Here is a 6,982-nt window from a genome sequence, read left to right as displayed (position 1 = left end):
AAAAGAAAAAGTCTAGAATATGATCACTCTGAACTGCTGTCACTCTTAATACCCTAAGCTAGATCACCATCATCTGTTGCTAGGATTCCTACAATAGTTTTCTAATAGATCTCTCAGATTCTGCCCCTGTTCCCTTGCAATTTCTTTTTCAACACCCAAACTGATCCTGTTAAAATATAAGTCAGATTATGACTTTCTTCTAATGGTCTCTCCTCTTACTTAGGGTAAAAGCTAAAGTCATTGGTATGACCTATAAGGCACCGCGTGATCTGCCCTTATTACTTCTTTTATCTCATCTTCTATGATTTACCTTTTTACTCCCTCTGCGTCAGCCATCAGCCACACTGTCCCCTTTGCAGTTTATCTGACACTCCTACTTAAGACCTTTGTGCTTCTTTTCCTACTACCTGATACCTATAAGGCCAATTTCCTTACTTCCTTTAGATCTTTACTTTAAAATTTATCAGCTCAGTGAGTTAAGTTTTAACATAAACATCTGCAAGTGGCTGACATTTTCTTTCTCATTTTCTCCTTTACATATTATCCTGAGCACTATGTAAAACCAAATAGAGTAACTATTGTAATAAAAATAAAACAAAAAAACCCCCAGAAAGTTGCATTGGCTTAACTTAATAAAAGATGTTTTATTGTGTATCAGAGACCAGTGTGAATCAGTAGAGTGGGATCCTTCCAATTTTGTTCTCATCTGTATTTACCTGGGTAATAAGGAAAGAGAAAGTGATAAATATTATTTTCAAAAACTAACCACAACAATATCTCCCACCCTATATGTTCTTCCTGGAAAGTGATATTGACATGTCTTCAATCAGAGGTGAATCTATGTTCCCTTCCTTTGAATGTACTTATGAGTATGAAAAAAGCGATAACAATGTGACTTTCAAAGTTAGGTCTGGTTCCTATGGGGTGCTCCAACATCTATGTTGTGAGGAAGCCAAGGGCACATGAAAAGATACTGTTTTAGTCTTCTGGTACAGAATTCCAGATGAATTCCAAATTCATCTGGAATTCTGTCTTATACTGGCTAATACAGCCAGTATTAGCCAGTATAAGACAAGTGAGTGAAGTAGTCTCTGCATTATGAGATCCCAGACATAGAATCATCTCCAGGCATGTAATATTGCCAGCTAAGGACACACTTAAGCAGAGACTAAGGACACAGAGTTAAGCAGAGACTAAGGACACAGACTTAAGCAGAGACAAACCATCCCTGATATTCCTTGTCCACATTTCTAAACTATAGACTCCATGAGCATAATAAAATTGTTTCATAACATTAAATTTGGAGGTTATTTGTTGTGCAGCATTAGATAACAAGAACAGAGCGAGAACTTAAAGAAAGCACATCTACTTTTAGCCATTTTGGCTGAGACCACATCATTTCTACCTTCATTCCTTTGATCAAATTCAGTCATTTGGCATTTAACTGCAAGGGATCCAGCCATATTGAAAGTCTGGAAAATGTAATCTTATGGTGTGGCTAAGAATGTGATGAAGATGTTGTTATGCACTATCGGCCTTGCCATAGCCCTTCACTATTTACCATACTGTATATTCTTTATCTTTATTTTCTGACTTATAAAGCAGAAGATATGCTGCACGGAAATGAAATTGTTTTCTGATTTTCCCACCTTTTCCTGGCACATAGTGGGTGTAAGTTAAGTGATTGTTAAATTGAAGGGAATTTTTGATGCAAAAGTTTCCTTTTGAATGATAGAGTAAATGGATTTCTGGTTGATGCATTTTCTGTAAATTTACTCTAAAGTCCCCTTGGTATCCCAATCAAAGTAACCACATCAAACTTACATTTGGATAGTTTTTACTTATGACATTACTTTTATTTAAAGTGATATCTATTTTTTAGGATAGGGAATTATCCAAGGCATTTACACCAGAAGACAGCAATCTTGGGGTCAGTTTCAGACTTCTGCCTACCAAGATGCCAAAAGATAACCAAAAAAATGGATGGCACTGTGGCTTCCTCAATGTTATAGAATTGCCCTCTTCCCATAAGAAATCTGTGTAACTACATATGACCTGTAACTGAGTGAAGATGCTAGTATCAATTCTTATTGGTGGTAAAGAACAAAAAAATCCAACAGTAAATTTGAAGGTCTAATTTGCTTTATTAAATGATTCATGGATTGGGCAGCACCCCATCTAGCCATAGAAAGACACTCTGACAAGCTGTAGGGAAAAAAAATTAAGAGTTTAAAGGCAAAGAAGAAATGAAAAAAAGAAAATCATTATTTTAGGCAAGACTGCCCTCCTATGGGGAATGGAAAGTGTCTATCAGTGAGTTTCCTAGTGCAGACCAGGACATTTCAGGCTGTCTAGTCACATTCCTGGGGTAGGTTTAAACTGTAATTAGGTTAGGCATTAAGTCTTGGTGGGACCTAGCCTAAGTGACTCCATTTTGGGCCTGTTGTTTCTTTTTTAACATTAGTTAAGGTAAAACTTTTCTTATTTAAATAAAAACAATACAAACAGAAGCTATAATATTTTGTTCCCATATACATTGGACCAGTGTGTCTATATCTTACCATATACTCAGTTTAATTTTGATTCCATCCATATGAGGTATATATACATCAAAAATTCAAAATTATGTTGATGGATCCCACGGTCTCTCTATATATAAACATGTTAGGTGAGTCCTGGTACGTTGTATCTGAACAGTACCTGGGATATACTAAATACTCAACAGAAAGTTATTGAACCAATAAATAAGGAATTGAGGAGATTGTGAGGATAAGCTTACCTTAAGAGAAAAATGTAGTGGCTATAAGCTTAGGAACCAAAGCAAGGGCTTGTCTGTTAAAAGAAACTTAACATTAGAGGATTGCACAGGAGCACATCACTCAAAGTCTCATTAGACGTGCCTTCCTCCCACTTCCTCTCATCCAGTATTTTTTTGGGGGGAAAAAGGTATCATTTGAATCAACAAGAAAAAGTAAAGTTATTAGAATCTCTGTATGATACAAAGAACAGAGGATAGCATTATTTTATGGTCAATGTAATTTTCTGTATCACCTATAAAGTGGTAAAATGACTGTTTAGAGGAAAAAATGAGCAATGGAAATAGCTCAGTCACAAAGGATCACAAACAGTAGTGTACAAACAAAAGTCAAGGACCAGAGCAGCCAAAACCAGAGCAAATGGAGGCATTGCAAGTTATAGGACCAGCTTCTGAAGCTAGAAAAAAGGATGATCAAAGAAACTCTATGTCTAATGATTTTAGAAAACATTAGGAGAGAATTGGGATAGTCAGATCACTGGTCTGAAATTTACAGTATACAGAAACTCAGCCTAAGCTGAAATACTATTGCTGTTAATCTATGGTGCTCCCCTTCCCACCCTTCTTGCTGTTGAAGCCTGGGGATACAGCTAGAAAGATAAATAATAAGCTCTAGAAAAGTGACCTCTCTAGTCAAGTTCTGAGCATGACTTAAAGCCTCTTGTACCTTTCAGAAAATAATCCTTTTATTTTATTAGAACAGAAACTGGGAGGGAGAGTATTTTTCACTGGGGGTTATGTCCTTTAGAGGCCAGGGACTACTTATCCCAAATAGAGATAGTTCATGATTTTGAAGCTTGATCTCTCTCTCTATATATATATTTGTTCATACATAACTTTATCTAACTTTTCCTTAATATAATTTTTTTTTTTATTTTCCTCACCGCCTCTTCGATCAGATCTTTATTCAAAATTAGCTGTCCAAAATGATTGACCTTTACTGAATAAAGAAATTTAAGTTTATGCAGCAACCTTCTTTTCCTCTGTGGTGGGTTTCTTTTCTGTGGGCTTCTTTTCAGCTGCTGATTTTGTGGTCACTGCAGCCTTTTTTCCCACCAAAGTCTTCTTTGGCTTCTTCAGTTTCTTAAAGCAAACAGCCTTCTTTCCTTCCTTCACCACAGGCTTCTTGCCTGGAACCCCCTTCTCATTTGATTTGGCAAAGACCATGTGCTGGAACACCATTCTTTGCCAGGCCAAGAACCACAAAATCTAGTGCTGGTGCTGCCCTATTCATCCAGATTTTGTGGTTCTTGGCCTGGCAAAGAATGGCGTTCCAGCACATGGTCTTTGCATATGGGTTTACCTCAACGTGATTCTCAGGTTTTTCAGTGGATTCTTCTTCAGGACTCTGTGATAAATCTTCTTCCGTGGTGCTTGGAGGGCTCTTTGGATCTCTGGGCTTTTCAAGATTCTGGTAAGGTCTATATTGAGCATCTTGTGCATGGGAGGTTGTAGTTACTTTTGAGGGAGGCAGCTTTATGCCAAGTGCCATAAAGCTCATTTAACTTGCAGAAAGCACTTTCAGTCCAAATGCAGAAATGTCCCACATCCCCACCAGGAGCAAGTTTCAAAGTGTTCAGTTAGCTTATATTAAGCAGGGTAATTCCAGGGTTGCTTCTGAAGGCTTTGATGATACCATTGTCCTCATTATAGATGATGCAGGGTCCCCTGCACTGGATACGGCAACAGTTTCTCATTTTGCTTTTGCCAGCTCTCAGTCGCTGAGAGGCATAGACCTTTTTGATACCATTCCAGGCCTTAAGTTTCTTCAGAAGCAAAACAGCCTCCTTGGTCTTCTTGTAGCCTTCAACTTTATCTTCAACCACCAAAGGAAGTTCAGGAACTTCCTCTATACGATGACCTTTAGACATGACCAGTGCTGGCAAAGCCGAGACAGCCAGTACAGAGCAGATGGCATATCTCTTCTGTGTTGTATTCACTCTGCAGTGCCAACATTGCCAGGTTTTGGTTGCTGCACACATGCGGCCCCCATGACACATATTTCCAAAAGCACCCTGGCCAGAACGGTGAGTGCCACCACCTCAAACCCTGGGAATTCGAGCCACAGCTCTGCCAGTACCCAAGACTCAGCACCGGTTTGATGACCTGCTAATTCAGTGACAGCATAGGGCTATCTGTTGTTTTTGCACAAGTTAGTGTGAACAAAATTCACAATATCTGGTTGAATAGGAGCCTTGAACACAGAAGGCAAAGTGACATTTTTGCCAGATGACTCTCCTTTTTCAGAGTACACTGATATCAGTGGAAGAGCACACACCATGGCAGGGAGGGGAGAAGGTGAGGCTCCTCTCAACCCAACAGCTCCCACAGGAAAAGCTATAATTCTTATAATACCATTATTTGCCTTCTCCTGTAAATATGCACAGACACTGACTACTTTTTAAATAAGAAACACCATTTTTTCCTTTTTCCTTTGTTTTATTATCACATTCAGTATATTATCACATTCAGTATATCACTATTTGTTTCCAGCTATAGACAGCTATAGGCATAGATTTATTCTTTATTTTTATTAATGCTTTTGGTCTTGCTATTTTTTTTTTCTGATTCTCTATTACTACACTACATAGTCTAAACTTTTGTTATCTCTGCACTAAAGGCATCTGCATGTGGGTTCAAAATTTTTCATGTTAACACAATGGCAATTTTTGTTATAGAGTCCATGGTTATGTTTTACATAAAATAAATAAATTATAAATATATTAAGAGATGTGCCATTAAAAACAAGGACATTCAAGTGGTATCAGCAAAGTACAAGTGGAGCATAAGACTAACTGTAGACATGAACTTAGTGAACAGTAAATGACAGAAACACCTACCTAATGAAAGTTTATTTCTTAAGGATACAACTTTTAAAGGATGATTTCAAACTCTTAACCTATTTGGGGGGAACATTTTACTTTTAATTCTTTAAAGGAATTGTGATTAGTCCTTGGATATACATTTATATGTTTCAATACTCTAAAGAAAAACAAAGTTCTGTTATTATGCAAAAAAGTAAAGAATAAGCTGAGTAATAGCTCACATTGTAGTTCTGACTGATTTATAATTCTTACGGTCACTTCTGTGTCCCTGAAATTTGTGATACTTCTGAATGTCAATTAATTAACTATCCTCCCCCCCCGGCCTCCTACCTGTGGCTATAAATATATTTCCATGCTTCTAAAGGCCATTCATTTTCTGGCAATAAGCTACCTGCTTGTAAGTCCTATACATGAAAGGAGAGTGGATAAAGTGAAGAGTAAGTTAATCTACCCAGAGATATAATTACAAGAGGATAAAGCAAATTTCAAAATGTTTATTTCATATGGTGCATTTGACAGAATCACAATTTATCTGGCTTTGTATTATTTATTACTTCCTGATAGCAAAATAGAAATCATGGCGTTTATTACCACTAAGAACATGATTTAGAGGAGGTGTTGATGAACTACAGTGTAGAATGCCAAAATCCAAATTTCCATTTTATTGGGTTACTCAGTAAAGCACTTAATTGAAAAGGGCCCTGACTGCCTGAGGGAAATGTGAGGCCACCAAGAAACATAATGGAACTGTCCTCTGTCCTCTCATTGCAGTTCAAGGGCCTAGAAACCTGGGGCAAATTCACTAAAATTTTCCATAGAGCCAAAGATCAGACATTTCCAGAGACACTTCTAATTTAGAGGTTACCTCCACTGAATATGCTTTGTCAGATAATCTGAGTTTCAGATCTCTGGAATACAGAGTGTCAGGCAGTAGGGTGGCTGATTCTGTTGATTCTGGAGTCAGGCTGCTTGTGTTCAAAAGCAGCTTTACCACTTTATGATTTTCTGAATCATTTCATCTCATTGTGCTGATTTCCTCAACTGTTAAATTGAGGTAATAATAGAACCCATTTTATAAAATTATTTGGAAGACTAACAAATAGTACATGTAAAATGCTTTGATCAGTGCTTTGTACATAGTATATGTTCAGTAAATGTTAACTAATCCTAAGATCAACACAACACCTGAATTCATTACATTACATCCTGATATTGACCTAAGATTCTCCTTTTGTTTCCCTCACCTTTAAATTTTTAAGACTGCTGACTCTATTAATGCCTGGTCATACTCTTTCCATGTAATCTGCCTTTCACACCTCCAGTATCCTCAAACTGTTTTTCT

General features: G+C 37.3%; 1 pseudogene; it reads right to left on the bottom strand.

The window, feature by feature from the left end:
* Positions 1 to 3,775: 3,775 nt before the first annotated feature.
* LOC130830412 (60S ribosomal protein L4-like) lies at positions 3,776 to 5,132 on the bottom strand (annotated as a pseudogene).
* Between the last annotated feature and the right edge of the window lie 1,850 nt (positions 5,133 to 6,982).

This window comes from Hippopotamus amphibius, chromosome 10 (assembly GCF_030028045.1).
Source record: "Hippopotamus amphibius kiboko isolate mHipAmp2 chromosome 10, mHipAmp2.hap2, whole genome shotgun sequence".
NCBI classification, from domain to species: domain Eukaryota; kingdom Metazoa; phylum Chordata; class Mammalia; order Artiodactyla; family Hippopotamidae; genus Hippopotamus; species Hippopotamus amphibius.
Note: the sequence above shows the minus strand (reverse complement) of the source record. Positions and strands in the feature narration are given on the sequence as shown.